Below are 14,993 nucleotides of genomic sequence, written 5' to 3'. Positions count from 1 at the left end.
ACAAGTTAGTGCATAAAATTCAGATTATGCTAAAAATTACTTCATTAAAAAGTGTAGGATAGCTCTCTACTAGACAGCCTGTTTTTAAGTATTAAATATTCCTCAATAACAGTTATCATTAAAGTTAGAAAGCAATGAGAATCCAGGATCAACATCATCAGTGCAACCCAGACACTGTAAATCTTTAAAATAGTTTTAATTTCTCCATTGGCTGTGTGCCAGTACTACATTACTGTTGTTTACTAGAGCAAACAACTTACTAACTTTTTAAACATATATTATCTTTATAATCTTATCAGTAACCTGATTTCATTCCAATAACAATAGCGTGAATAAAATTTAAACTAAATCATATTTCATGCAAATTATACCCCCCCCCCAAGGCAAGCACCAACATTTAAAATGTCATTTTTAAAAACCAAAAAACTCTTTTGGGACTTAATTGTTATATTTTCTTTCATTTGTGGTTTTTTTTTTTTTTTTGGTTGGTTGGTTTGGGCTTTTCCCCCCTTTTGGCTTTATCTTTTCACTGTTGTTAACTACAGTATGCCTCCCTCCCCTCCCTTTATACATATCTCAGCCCACTTTGACAGATCAATTCATAGACAAATGATAGAAAATATCTCAATAAAAAACATTTCAGTTGAATTTCCAACATTAAACAGTTCAATTGAGATTCAAGTAAGAAATGTCAGATTCCAAGGAATAACTTAAAGGGACAGCCAACTTAAATTATGTCTCTCTGAACTTCCGTATCACAAGTCACACACAGGTTTTCCCCAGTTTGTTTCAGCATCAGAGAGTACTTCAGGCAGTCTGGTTGTTTCTCTTGCAGTCAAAATAATCTTTCACTTTTGCCCCTGTTGGTTTTAGTAAACCAAAAGAGGGGGAACCAGGAAACTAATTAATATGCAGTGAAGCTGCCAGACTGATTGAGCACAAAGCCCCCCACACTCCCAATTTCTCTAGAGTTCAAGTTGGTGTTCCTTTAAGTGCAAAATGTCCAAACGTCAGAAGTAAACAGTCAGAACTATCCTTTCAACTATTTTTTGCCCATACTTTGCCAAATGAAAATCTTAACTCTTCCCAATCTATTCAGTATGTATTATGAGGCATTTACCTCCAAAATTAATGGTGCTTGGGCGTCTCAGACTCATTGGACAAGTTTCATGCAAAAGCCTCCAAAAATAATTCTCCTTCCAGAACGCCCACCTCAGGGATTATATTACACCTACTGTGTGAGGCCAAAGCCCGGACATAGAAGAAGGATCATATCCTGCTGTACAAAACAAAGTGTTAAAGACAAGAGATAAGAAATGTAATAAAGGCAATCTTACATTTATAACGTACGTTTCATTGCGAAGGACTCCAAAGCTAATTATAAACCACATTTACGGTACCTTTACTGACACGGAGCTACTGTAGAGTGCACTCCAGCAAGTTAACAGTGCTGCAGGAAGTTTTAGCAGGTTTGTGGATTAAACAACAGATTCCGCTGGGTGATGCTACCTGAGGAATATTTTAGTGCTCAGATTTCAATTAAGTTACCCAATTCAGAAATCCAGCAGGATACAGAGACAAATGCTCCTATTCACAACTCATAACTGAAGTGTTTAGGACCTCAGTTTACACCTCATCTGAGCTATTAGTACCAGCAGCATAACTGCACCCTGTGTAAGTAAGATACATTCAGTAAAATACCAACAGTGCTTCCTTGTACAGGTCATTTTTCCCAGAAGGTTCCCATACAAACACAGTCCCACCTTAAATTACAAGACAACGGGAGATCAAACAGGTGACATGGCTCTCAGCCATGACCCTGGGGACATCCATTCATTTGGGAAGTATTCAGATTAAAATTTTCAGTTACAATGCTGCTAGTAGGAAGATGTGAAGTAAACTGTTTTGGGTAATGGCATGTAAATGATTATGCATCTGTAGGAAAATTGAGACCTCTTCAACTCACATCACCCATGGACAGAAACTCAGTCTTGAACAGATTGGAAACACAAGACATAACATTAGTATCATGAAGTCTGGAACAACCAAATCTAAAGTTTATAAAAGCAAAATTTGTTGTGTCATGTACAATTACTTTTCCAAGTAATAAGGGGTTTTACTGTTTAAAATTGTTAGATTTTAATCTCTGTTGATTATTCAGGCAGAACATCCACAGCTTAAAGTACAGATTGTTTTTCTTCAGGAAGTATGGTTTCAACAGAAGATACTAAAATGTTCTAAGAGATTTAAAAAGACAAAGTTATTAAAATACTTCACATTGAGGCAAAACTGCATATGCTTTAACAAGACCACTAGCCATATCTTCAAACAGGTAAGGATGATGGGTTATTTTGTTTCATACTGGATTATTTCTAACTAGAAAGTAGAATTTGTGCCCCTGTATCGCTATCAAGTCCAAATTACCTCTCTCCCACTGAATCCTCATTGCAGAAAGCACACTTCTGGATGAGGACCCATCAGCCTTGAGAACAGATCAGTGACAATTAGTGTATCAGTCTGAAGATACCAATACTGAGCACAGGGAAGTACTTCATCCCATACTGGGCCTCCCAAAGACTGAGTATCATTTCCCTGCATTGTGTTGCTGATGAGAATCACCAAGCATCTGGCATTTTTCTGACTTTATATAATCCAGAATTCTTTTATTTTAGCCCTTATTTTGCTAGTATTTAAAGTTGAAGTTGTTCTTGGTTTACACGTAACAGTGCAACATAGCAGCATATATCAGAGCTGACAGCAGCTATATGTTCCTGGATGAAATGAAACAAGACTGTTAGTTTCTTGATACTGTTACTTTTTATCGCTATTCCAACTGCATTTAAAATAAGGTCTACTTTTAACAATTTGCCCAGCTAACTGCATTTAATAGCATGCTCCAAAAAGCCACCCATGAAACAGATTTGCAAAGAAGGCTGTTAGTGCAACATTGAGTGAACTCTCTTAAAATACAAGAAAAATAGGCAAGAAAATTAACCTATGGTTCCCACAGCAATGGAAAAGCAGCCTCCTCACGTATGCAGGTTAAATGATCCTATATAGTATGATGGTGTATAATATTCTATATTCACATGAAGACAATGATGGCCTGTCCCTGCAGCAAGGTGGAGGCTGGGACTCTGGGACCTGACAACTCCAGGACAGCTGAGCAAGAGTGATAGTCAGGAAGCAGAAAGGTATCTCGGGGAAGAGTGAACAAATAAAAAAATACCAGGATCATAAACATCAAGGAGAACAGAGAAGTTGGAAGAAATGGAAACTACCGAAAACTTCCTTGAAAAGGTAAGAGTTGCAATTAAGCATCTCCCCTCCCTGCACTGAGTGAAGTCTACTCCCAACACATCTATCACTGACTTACACTAAGCATTTTTGCTTCTCTTTCCTCCTTATTTAAGCATTTCTGGCCTAGTTTTCAGAGGGCTGTGCACCCACATCTCCTGTGAAGGTAATGAGATTTGCGGTTTAGCAGCACATCCGAAATGCCAGACAACTAAGGGCTCATTTTTCAAGTCTGCTATAATCCTAGGATGGAGGCTGTTTTGTAACAGCATGTGCTCTATTCTCATGGCAACATTTTAAACAGAGCGCGCTGCTTCAGCCTTATCAGCTCAACCATCTGCAACACCAAGCTTCTGCCCCCAACATGATGGTCTTTGGCTAACTTCGATCTAGCAAACACCTCTCAACTCCAGCTAGATAATTCTGTGTGCACAGCTGCCACGTTAGATCCAGCACTTCAATTCAACCTTCAGCTAGCACATCAGCAAGCAGAAGCCCCCAAGCCCTTTAACTTGTTTCTATATCCAAGGTCCTTTAACTTGTGGCTATATCCAAAACAGGACCAGGCACATTAAAAAGATATAAAGTCAACAGAAAACCCAAATCAAACCCTCTGGAAACACCTGATGTGTTGTTTTAAAACCAAGATTATTGGCACTGAAGGAAATCAGTAGAAATATTTTGCTATCTGGTCAAAGCATTGTAAAACTTGCAGCACTGTTCACATGAAACCACTCCAACTCCCCCTCATAGTCAAATAGTCTATTTCTTAAAAGTCCCTTTGTCAGAAAAAGAATTTTTAAAAAAAATTAAAAATCACTTCAGAGATTAAATCAGCTACCTCCATAAAAATTTCAAGTTGTGTCAAACAAAAAGGACTGTTTCACACCACTTCTCTGGACATCCTATGTAAACATTGCTTCAGGAGAGGAGATAAGTCCATCTAAAATGTGGTAGTAAAAAAAACCAAAACCAAACCACACTTAAAATCCTTTGGAGGAAATCCTTAGGCTAAAAACCTTAACGTGCTGTTTCAGTGGTTATATGCAATTTTCAGCAAGGGCTTATGAAACTGTTTTACTGTGTAGCTTCAGCTTGGTGACTCTTGCACTAAGAACTCCAACTTCCCATCAGAGGAAAAAATTCTATGGAAGACGGTTCTAGTGAAAGGAATCAGTAAGGCTGATATGTTTTGCTCGCCATTCATTTTTTATTTAAAGTTTAAAAAAATATCTTCTGCAGTCCAGCAGACAGGGATCTTCTAAGTCATTCACACAGTTCTCATTCTTGCTTGATTTCTGGAATTTTCCACTGGTGCCAGAAGCTCCATCTGGTGGGCGTGTACACTAACTGCAAAACTGAAAGGGATTTAACTATTTCCTTATCAACTTTTAGTACTAAAGTTCTGTACACTGTGTAATTTCTATGCCCCAAAATAAAATATAAAATGGCCAAATTTCGATTGCTTTGGGAACCACAACTCTTTATTTCTATTCTTGATGAATAATCTGCTACCTTACAGTCTGCTGGGAATTTCTGTTGGGCTTTCTTATTTTGATGACATAGGTCTAAGTATGTTAAAGGATGCTGTTAGCTAAATTTGAATGCTTTCTAAAGAAGGGTCTTTTGAACACACATGACAAAAACCACATCAATTGTGGCAATCTCTACTGCATTCTGAAAAGCAGTTTTAAATTGCATCCTTTCTCTAGGGCATGCTATACTTCCGTGCATAGGAAATTTTAAATTAGAGGCACCAGCAGCTCAAGAAGTAGGCTTACACACCTACTGCCATCTTAAATAATGTATTTTGTGACTGTTCAAGATTTCCAAAGATAAACGTTTATACGCATCCACATATGTGCAATATGTAATCAATATGTAATATACATACTCAATATGATAGCCTCACTTTTTTAGGGCTATTTCTTAAAGATTTCAGTTTGAAATTTAACGAAGCCTGCATATCTTGCTGAAATTTGAAATCGAGATTGGAGATCATTGAAGCACGAAGGATATTATTTGCTTACACCATGATATCCACACTTCAGTGATCAGGAAAAAAGGCTGCATGAATATGCTCTACGATTCCAAAATAATCCTCATCGAGATTGTAGCTAAGCATGAACAATCCCAGAATAAAAATTATTTTCGAAAGATAAGCATGTTTTATGAATTAGCAGTTACCATTTAAATTAAATCAAGAATCATCTTGAAATTTTCAATCCAAAGCTCACAAAAACATTTGTATAATTAAACAAAGCAGCATAGAAGTCTCTGTAAAATGTGCAAGAACAAAGCATGGAATCAATATACACATAATTTATGACTGGATTACACTGATTGTGAAACTGCAATCAGATTAGACTGCAAATGAAAATGGTAGTCCTGTCTCCTCTGTGTCATGTTTTCCTGACACCACTACTGTGTCAAGAGCCAGAGCAGAGACATGATCCAAATGAAAAGGAGTGTTTTTCAGGCAGAACAGTTCCTTCACTCACCCAAACAGAAGTGCTAGGACTGGTATGAGTAAGGTGGCAGGGCTCATACCACCCCTTTCAGTGGCAGCACAGACAGAGATATATTTAAACCAATAGTGAAACTGCATCCCTTAGTGTGTCCTAACTAGTAAAATGCATTGCTTGCATTGCATGCTGATATAAGTGGCAGAACAAATCAATGAAACAAAAGAGAGCATACAAATACTTTTACAAGCTCATCCAAACCTCTGCCAATACATGCTTTCTCAGATAGTAGATATTAGATATTGAAGGGATCTCGCCAACTGGCTAGCATCTGCATATTTAAAGTGTAAAAATAGTCAGTGAAGTAGGCTGATGCTAATTGTTTTTCCTTTGCCTTACCACTTCACACACACTGTGCACAAATGCTGGCATTACACGATTGGGTAAAGTCTGTGAACAAGAGCTTAAAATCAGTCTTACCACTTCACATTTCTTACCTCTTTCCCTTTCTGTCTAAGCATAGCTCCCAAGTGTTCCAATCCCTGACTACATTCCAGCGTTAATCCACCTCAGCTACTGCTGTCTTCGGTCTGACTCAGGAAACTTCGATATTCAAAAGGCTTCATAGCAGCAGCAGCAGGAATGGGGAAACAAAACAAAACAAACAAACAAACAAGATCACAAACTTAAGTTTGACTTTTTAGAGGGAAAAAAGCATTTAAGACAATTATTTTGCCTACTTAGATTTCAAGAGACATTTTTCCCCCTTACTGTTGCTGCTATGAATCTGCATCACTAACTTCTTTGGCCTAGCTGCAGCACAAGCTAAGAACTATCAGATCCAGAGTCGCATCAGAAATCAATACACAGAAGAGGTAAAAAAGGGTGAAAGAAAGAATGCCTGAAAGAGAGAAGAGGAGCTGGGGGTAGGGAAGAAACATCCAACAGTGAAGCCAGGCTTGAGAGCATGCCCTTTCCCACATTTAAATGACTGGATGAGCTGAAGAGTGTTACTTCAGCAGACAGGCTGTTTACACAGTTACTTAGTTTCTATTTCTTGTAAATTGTTTAGGTACTACTTGAGAAGCAGATTTAAATGAACCATTTTGCCACATGATCTGGATAGTCAAGAACCCACAGGTGTGATGCATTCATACAGTCAGCTATGCAGGTTTAGGACCCAACAGCCAGTATCAGTTTTCATCCAAATCATCTTTAATGCCACCTTAAAAAAAAAAAGTAAGGATGTAAATGGTGGTGACTGAAGTGACTCACTGCAGAAAAAAAAATGGTATTTATTCCATTCTTATTCAAAACCATCAACCGTCATACACATTCAAAAGCACTAATGTGAAATAAGAGTGAGACACTAAATTCAAGCCTCATGTTTGCCTTCCAGCAAGAGCTAGCTATAGTGAAGCTCTGAACAATGTAGTTTTTTCCTTGAGGCATATGGCCCTCAGGTAGATAAATAAGAGTCACACCCTCTCTAAAAATGTCGTTATTCAAACCTAGAACATGTATTCGGTTTTTATACCAGATCTAAGTACTTCCTGAAAGCTCAAAATGAACAGGTCAATTTGGCCATCCTGACTAGGAAAGCAAGGGCATTCTTCCCCAAACGTGTCAAGTGAGTCAAAACAAACCTTCTACATATACAGAAGGTATAGGATTCTTTTTAAACTAAAGTAACATAATCAGAAGTTCTTTTTCTTCCAATGCATATAGAGACATTTACATTGCATTAGCCTTACACCAGCACCTTTTATTCTCATCTCCATCACTTATGCTATTATTTAAAAACATACACTTGTATCAACATATTATATGAGCAGGACTACCTCCACATTAACAATTATACTGTTAAAATTATGTTAATAAAAAAATACCCTATATATATATGTATAAAATCTAAGCACAGAGCAGATCTTAATTTAATAAAAAAAAAATACTGTAATGCTTGTTTAGATGCAGGCCAACATAGTCAGCTGTTATCTTTTTAAACAAGCATGTTACATGCATTTTTAAAAAAATATCCCAGCAAACATAGCATTATTAATATACAAACTCAGCTGAACTAATAGTTTAAAAAATATCCCATCTTTGCCCATGCAGATAAAGCAGATCAAATGACACCTGTGGACCACACTAATCAGCTGATCAATTGCAGTCCTATAGCTATTCACTGCCTCTCTCCCGGCACCCATGTCCTACAGACTTTAGACTATGATCCTAGGCATATCTCATACTGTTTAGTTCATTCCCAGTGTATAAAATTTTGTCTCTCTTAAACAAACTTCAAGTAGCAGAGCAAAGATAACTTCCCCTTTCTGGAAAAAAAAAAAAAACCAAAAAAACCAAAAAACAAACCAAAACACACCCCCCCAAAACCCAAATCACAAAACACACCCCAATAAATTTCCTATTGAGCCACTAAATCTTATTTGCAGTCATCTCAAAATAAATACATTAACCCATGAGCACTGTCTTTGCTCCCACAAAATAATTTGTTCCAATTTCTTTCTTTACATCAATCAAATCAGCCGCCATCTTAATAAAAAGTTACAAAATACGTATTTGGACTATATGACTTTTGACTACTGCTAAGATTCTGCTATGCTTATGTATTCCAGGAATGCTACTTTAAATTTTAATATTTACTTTCAGTATTTACTATTATTATGGAGTGGTAAAGCTGGGTTGGGAATAATCGCCTATTACTCACTCTGCAGTGTGTCAGAAGCACAACTTACCTTTCATAGAAAATTCGTACGTGCATTCATCTAGAATTTAATAGCGAATTCAGTAACTGTACAGTTCAGTTTGGTAAGTACCTAACAAATGATACTTTATACTATTAAAGCTTAATTAAAATGCTGTTGTAATATACCACTGTAAGTGACACATACCAATTCTGAAAATGCTAATGGGCATCTTCTGACAACTGGTAACTTCTATCCTACATATACAGAAAAAAATTTAAGTTATTCATCTCATCCTGAAGAGCACATGCAGTCTTCCTAGATGTTTTGTTTGTGCAGCTGATGCTCAACACTGTAGGGCACGAACTTTCCAAAACAGTCAAGAAGTTCCTCTCCTGTGAAGGTTTTTCATTCCTAAGCACTCTAGGCAGCAGACACTGTTCACCACTTGTCTGTCTTACCTACAGGCAAACACAGCCAGCCACCTTTCTTTCGCCTTCCCCATCCCTTGCATATCCAAAAAACATCTCCCTCCTAAAACCTGAACACAAGTGATCTTACAAGCTCTTAATGACTTTTAAGCTCTAGTAGTTCCACACAATATACTTTGAAGCATAAATAGTAGTAACCTAAAGAGATGCTTTCTATAAACCTGTCTGATGGATCATCACGTCAAGTTAAATAAAAAATTAAATATTTTTTTTAATAATGGGCTACTAAAAACGTATCAGTTTGCAACAATCTCAGAGAGTCATCCCCAAACACTGGAAGCATCTCATTTCTATTAGATACCAAAAAGTCATTTTTAAAGGTTAATTACAAAATAATAATAATTTTAGTAAAGGGCAGCTTACTATTAAAAAATAGTACAAAAGCATTTAGCTCACCATTACTTTTGGAGGAGAACAAGTTATTTGTTCTGTGTGAAAAAGGATGCCTCTATTTTGACTGAAGTTCATTTAAGTATTTGTTGTAATTATCTTCAGGAAAGGCGACAATCCTGTTACAACCCATCAGCCTCAAGTGCAATTTTATTAACAATAGGGTGTTTCTCTTCTGTTGTCTCTTTTTAATGTTTTAAGATTTCAACACGTACCACGGTAGATGTTGATGTGCTGATATCAAATTACTGCCCAACATCTGCCAATGCACATCTAAAAAGGAACCAAGCTTTGGTTTGTTATTAAAAGCAAAAAAAAAAAAAAAAAAAAAAAAGCTTTTCTCTTTTTTAAACAGGATGATCCATCTTTGTCACCTAGAAGGATGGCAACTTGTAATTATTACAGTTACCAGAGTCCCCAAGTGAAAGTTTTTCCAAGTAGCCGAGACCCTGCAAGAGAGAACAATGCTGGTGGCCTGCAGCAAGCACATACAGGCTGTGCCACATAGGAGCCACGTAAGGTTGGTCCATGCTACCCTGACAGGTAGGAATCAGGCATCTCCATTATCTCACACCTTATACCTCCAAACAGAAATAGAAAATAGTAGCAAAAAATAAATAGAAACGTAGCTAGTAAAAACAATCTTAAAAAAAAAAACCCAAAATGGAATTTCTCTAAAAGGAATGAAAACCTCTTTCACACCTACCAAACGGCTTAAATACATCCAATAAACAAAGAATATCTAAACGTCAAAGTGCCCAGTTATCCGGACTCTCGCCTATGGCCCCAGACAAAGCACTCAATGCTTTAGCAACGCCTCACACTCCAAGTTTCTACCACTGCAGCCATGCGCTCAGAACGTGAGAAAAAAAGCCATGCAAGTTGATAAAGCAAATGGCACCACAAGCCACAACCAAGTTTCGGTACAATTACTAACACCCTCCGCAGACCCTCGCGCACAAGCCTCGCAAAACCGCCGGACAGACCCCCTCCATGTGCTCCAAGCCCTCCCACCCTCCCGCTCGCCCAGCGCGGGCTCCCACCTCTCCCTCGCCAACCCCAGCCCTGCCCTCCGACCTCTACGCCAACGGACCGACGCCCCCCACCCCGCCCCCCCCAAACCAGGCGGCCGAGGCCGGCTCCGGGACGGCAGGTACGACGCCAGGAGCCCGTCCCGCTCGGCGCAGGGGCCCGGGGCAGCCCCTCCGGCGGGGCCGCAGACGCCGCTTTGCGGCCGCGCCGCCGGCCCTCCCACCCCCCCCCGCCCCGCTCCCCTCCCTCCCCCGCCTCCCCCAGCCCCCCCCGCGCCCGCCGCAGCCCTGCCCGGCGAGGGGAGGGCGCCCCCTACTGCCTCCCTCCCGCACTCGGCGCCACCGACCGGGCTGCGGTGCATTTTGGGTGGGGGCTGGTTATTTTTCTTCCACGGCCATAAACCGGGAGCAACAATACCGATTTAACGGGGGTGGGGGTGTGCCCGTGAGGGGGCACCGCCAGCATCGCGTACGCCGTGGTGCTCGTTTTGGAAATCGTGCCCCCCCACCCCCACCCCAGCCCGCCTCCTCCGCCCCCGGGCTACAGCCACAGAGCGAAGGGGGTGCGGGGGGGGGAGGGGGTGCAGCTCCCGGTAGCGGAGCGAGGCTTTAGGGTTTGATCTTCCCCCAGCCTTTGTCTGAGAAACGGGTGTCGGTAACTATAGCCCAGGGTAGGGAAAGGAGGGACGGGTGAGCCAACGTCGCTCCATCCTGCAGCTGGTGCTCGGCTCGGGGTAGCGGCGGCGGATCGCGCCTTTGCCCGCAGGCAAGAGCCGCCTCGGCCGCCGGAGGGAGGCTGCTCCCCATTCATCGCCCGGCAGCCAGCGCCGCTCTCCGACCTCGCTTCGGCGCCAACTCCGCCAGCGGGGACCCGCGCCCGGCTGCCGGCACGCTGCGGGCAGCGCCGGGATGCCGGACCCCTTCACCGCACTCATCATCCCGCTCACTTCGCCTTACCGCCATCGCAGCCGCTCTCGGGACGCATCCGTGTGCGGTCCCGGGTCCCCGTCCCCCCCACCCCCCCCCGCCGGGAGGGGGAAGGGAGGAGGCTGGGACTGCATCTGCCGCGCGGGCCCCGGGCAGAAGGGAGGGAAGCCGGCAGGCGTAGCGGTCCCCGCAGCCGGCCCGAGCGGAACCGGCCTCCCCGAGGCGGCGAAGTCTCTTCCAACATGTGTGCGGCCGGGGGAGGGGGCTCGCCCGCCAAACTCCGCAGCCCCCCGGCTGCGGCGGGGCAGGGCACGGCACGGCGCCGGGGCTCCTGCCCCTCGGGGCGGACGCGGGACTCCCGCCCCGCCGCCGGGGCTGGGGGACGGGGCTGCCGGGGGCCGCGGCACCGCCGGGCGGAGGGAGGAAGGGAGGGAAGGAGGGAGAGAGGGAGAGAGGGAGAGAGGGAGAGGGGGCGGGCGGGCGGGGGCTGCCCCCGCCCGGGTCGGACCGCGGACTCACGCACACACCTACCTGACTGGGGCTCTCCTCAGCGGCGAGGGCGGGCGCTCCCCCGGCACCTCTGTGCTGGGGGGGTGGGGGTGCACGGAGCTGCCTCCCTGGCGCCGCCCGGGTCCCTGGGCGGGCGGGCGGAGCGGAGCCGGCGGCGGCGCGGGGGAGACAAAGGGGGCTGGATGGCGGCGGCGGGGGGGGGGGGGTGGGGGGGTGGGTGCCGGGGGGGGGGCGAGTGTGCGGGGGGTGGCCTATGGTGAGCGGGTCCCGGGAGGGCGGGGGCGACGGCGGCGGCGGCGGCTTCACTGGGCTCGGTCCCCGGGGCGGGGGGTGTGGGGCTCCGGGGCGGAGGGGGGGGGGGGGGGCTCCCTGGGCGCCCTGCAGACAATACAGCCGGGTCCCTCCTGCCCAGAACCTGCCCTGGCCAAGATGGCGGCCGAGAAAGAGCGGAAGTGACGCGAGACTCTCATTAGCATACGGGACTCATTGTCCGGCGGGAGGGGAGGGGGCCGCGCCCCGGGGGGGGAGGGGGCCCGAGCCCCGGTGGATTCCCGCTGGCCTGGCCCCCATCCCGCCCCGCGGGCCGCGCCCCAGCAGCGGCGGGCGGGTTACATAACCCCGTCAAGCCGGGGGCGGGGGGGGGCTCTCGCGAGAGAGACGGAGGGGGGGAGCCGCCGGCGGCGGCGGCGGCGGCGGGATCTACCCCGGCCCCGCTAGGAGGCGCCGCGCCCTGCGGCTGGGTCCGGAGAGGGAGCTGACGCCGCCCGGTTATCCCTCCGCCGCCCCCAGCCGGGACTACATCCTGTCCTGAGGGGCCTCCGCCGCCGGGGCGGGGGCACGCGCCTGGCGAACCGCGCGCCCACGTGACCGCGGTGCGCGCACGTGACCGCGCGCCCGGGAGCGCCCGGTCTCGTGCCGTCCGCGAGCGGCGGCCGCGGCCGGCGCCTCGGGGCGCGCGCCGCCGCCGCCGCCGCCGCCGGGCCGCAGCCCGCCCCCGGGCACGGGGCGGGAAGGGGCCACTCCCCCCCCCCCAGCGCGGCAGCCGCCGGAGGGCCGCGCCCCGCCCCGCCCCGCCCGGCGCCCGCGCCCCGCGGCGGAGCGCCCGCGCCTCGCCTCACACCATGGACAGCGCAGCCGGCGGCGCGGCCTGAGGGGCCGGGGCCGCCCTTCACGTTCGAGGCGACCCCCGCCTCCGGCCTCGGGCGGGCGCCTGGAGCGGCCCGGGCCCGGGCGTGCCCTTCCGGACCCACCGCCCGCCGCCGCGGGGGGGACCGGGGCCGGGGCCGGGGCAAGCCGCGGGCCGGGCTCGGCCGAAGGGAGGGAGGCTTCGCCCTGGGCGAGGGCTGCTCCCAGCGCCGCGTCTGGGCCACGCGCCGCAAAACCTTCCGTGAAGCCTTGGGAGGTCGGTCGGACGTTTGGTGAGATGGCAGAGGATGCGCCCGACCCAGGCGCTGCTGCGCTCCGAAGTACGAGTTCGTCATAGTTTGGCTTAACCGACCGAAGGCAAGCAGCCGCCCAAAAGTGGACTGTGTGTCGCGTTGCTGGTGAGCTGCGTGCGTACGCCTTCACTCGCATCTATGGGGTGGACAGATCATCGGCCTCAGGAGTGTCACTGCAGGGTGGTGACATCTGGATCGTGACAAGAGTCCGCATGCAAGTCTTCCGTGTGGATCAAGACAAACACGCTCGAGATCTCTTCGACAAAGGAGGCCCAATTCTATAGCACGCTAAAAAAAACCCCATGCTACAAGTGAAAGGGAATGATGGCTTTTGTTATTTCAAAAATACCCAAACACTTGAAGAATGAAGTAAAGCGTAACTCCTTCCATCCTCGGCATTCAAAACCTTTCTCGTTCAGAGTGACATGTATTATACTTCAGCCTTACAATACTAGTAAGAAAACTCTCTGTTTTCAAATCATTGCCTAAAGCATAAAAGCATAGAAAAGTCATCATAAATTGCTTAAGACTTCATGAAACTCAAGGATCTCCTACACTTTCAAGTGACTGATATCCTGAAAATGTATACACCACTGTGTTTATCGCAATTCACATAAATAGCTTTTATGAAGAATTTAGTGACATTTAATTGTATTTGTTAGCTTGCTTTAAGACTTCCTAGTTTGGCGGAATTTAGAAGTACGCTCTTTGTCGCTGCCTGCAAATCACACCTCTATTTCACCAGCTGCTTTCACGGTATCTTCACGTCAGGGGTCATAAAATTCAGTAAGTCATGGAAGGAGTCTTTCTTTTACAACAGAATGGAGATACACAAAACTTAGCTGCAAAAACAAAAGCTTGTGCTTTAGCATTAAAAGTTACCTAGAACTGAGGTACTTAAAAGTTCCTCTGTGATATACCTACGTGAACTATGTCTCACCTAAGAAAGCAAAGAAAGCTGGGTTGGTTTTTCTATAATAACTTAAGTCTGCCTTCCAAGAATAGGTATTTCTTCTTTGGTGGCGCAATTAAGAAAGTATCTTGAAAAACCTTTTTGAAACACTGTTAAGTCAGTACCATGTTCAGAAGCTATCACCTACCTCCGTGGTCACTTAAGCCAGCTTGATTGCCATCGACCTAAATACGCAACCCCAAACAAAAGCCTTTAGGACCTTCCTATTTCAAGACTTTTTTCTTTATGCTTTACCACTGACCACTTCTGAACAATCACTTCTTAGTGGTGCATTATAACACGCTTTTACTTACCTAACTTGTCTCTTACTGGTCAGACTTCTGTTTTCTTCTTAATTAAAGTTTTAGAAGAAAGGGAAAAATGTTTGCAGCGCATTTAATACAGTATTGTTAGACAAACTTTCCTTCTTTCTGAAAGAAAGCACTATGATAAACAATTCTAAAAGGTTTGAAGTGAAGAATGATAGCTACTGCAGTTGCCTCTCCTACTGAGAGCTGTATGTCCACATGATGATTTTGGTTTTATAGAAGAATGCTCAACTGAGAAAATGCATTGTAGTAAACAGAAAAGAGAAATGGAAGTTAGCAAACACTGATTTAGATTTGAGGCTGCAAGACACTCTTGGGTCCTTTGGTTATTATGCCTGGAAGATGAGCCAGGTTGGAGAGGATTGTCCCATTTAATTCACTGTATCTGTCACCACCATACTTTAGGGCGTTAGCATGGATTTACTATGCATAGAAAATAAATTTCTAAGAAAATAACAAC

At 45.6% G+C, this 14,993-nt stretch overlaps 1 protein-coding gene across 30 annotated transcripts in view; it reads right to left on the bottom strand.

Moving 5' to 3' along the window:
* Positions 1-12,004, bottom strand: part of ADNP (activity dependent neuroprotector homeobox) — a 35,350-nt gene extending 23,346 nt beyond the window's left edge. For 2 of the 30 annotated variants that reach the window (XM_052787561.1, XM_052787648.1), the window contains exons 1-7: positions 9,720-10,315; positions 9,561-9,618; positions 8,672-8,721; positions 6,901-6,987; positions 6,260-6,382; positions 2,425-4,655; positions 1,121-1,279 (exon numbers count right to left, since the gene is read on the bottom strand). The gene's annotated coding sequence lies outside the window, so the exon portion shown is untranslated. The other 28 variants (XM_052787417.1, XM_052787630.1, XM_052787529.1 and 25 more) reach the window with 23 other exon arrangements.
* Between the last annotated feature and the right edge of the window lie 2,989 nt (positions 12,005-14,993).

The sequence above is a fragment of the Harpia harpyja genome, chromosome 1, assembly GCF_026419915.1.
Source record: "Harpia harpyja isolate bHarHar1 chromosome 1, bHarHar1 primary haplotype, whole genome shotgun sequence".
In the NCBI taxonomy this organism is placed as follows: domain Eukaryota; kingdom Metazoa; phylum Chordata; class Aves; order Accipitriformes; family Accipitridae; genus Harpia; species Harpia harpyja.
This window is presented reverse-complemented; position numbering and strand designations above follow the sequence as displayed.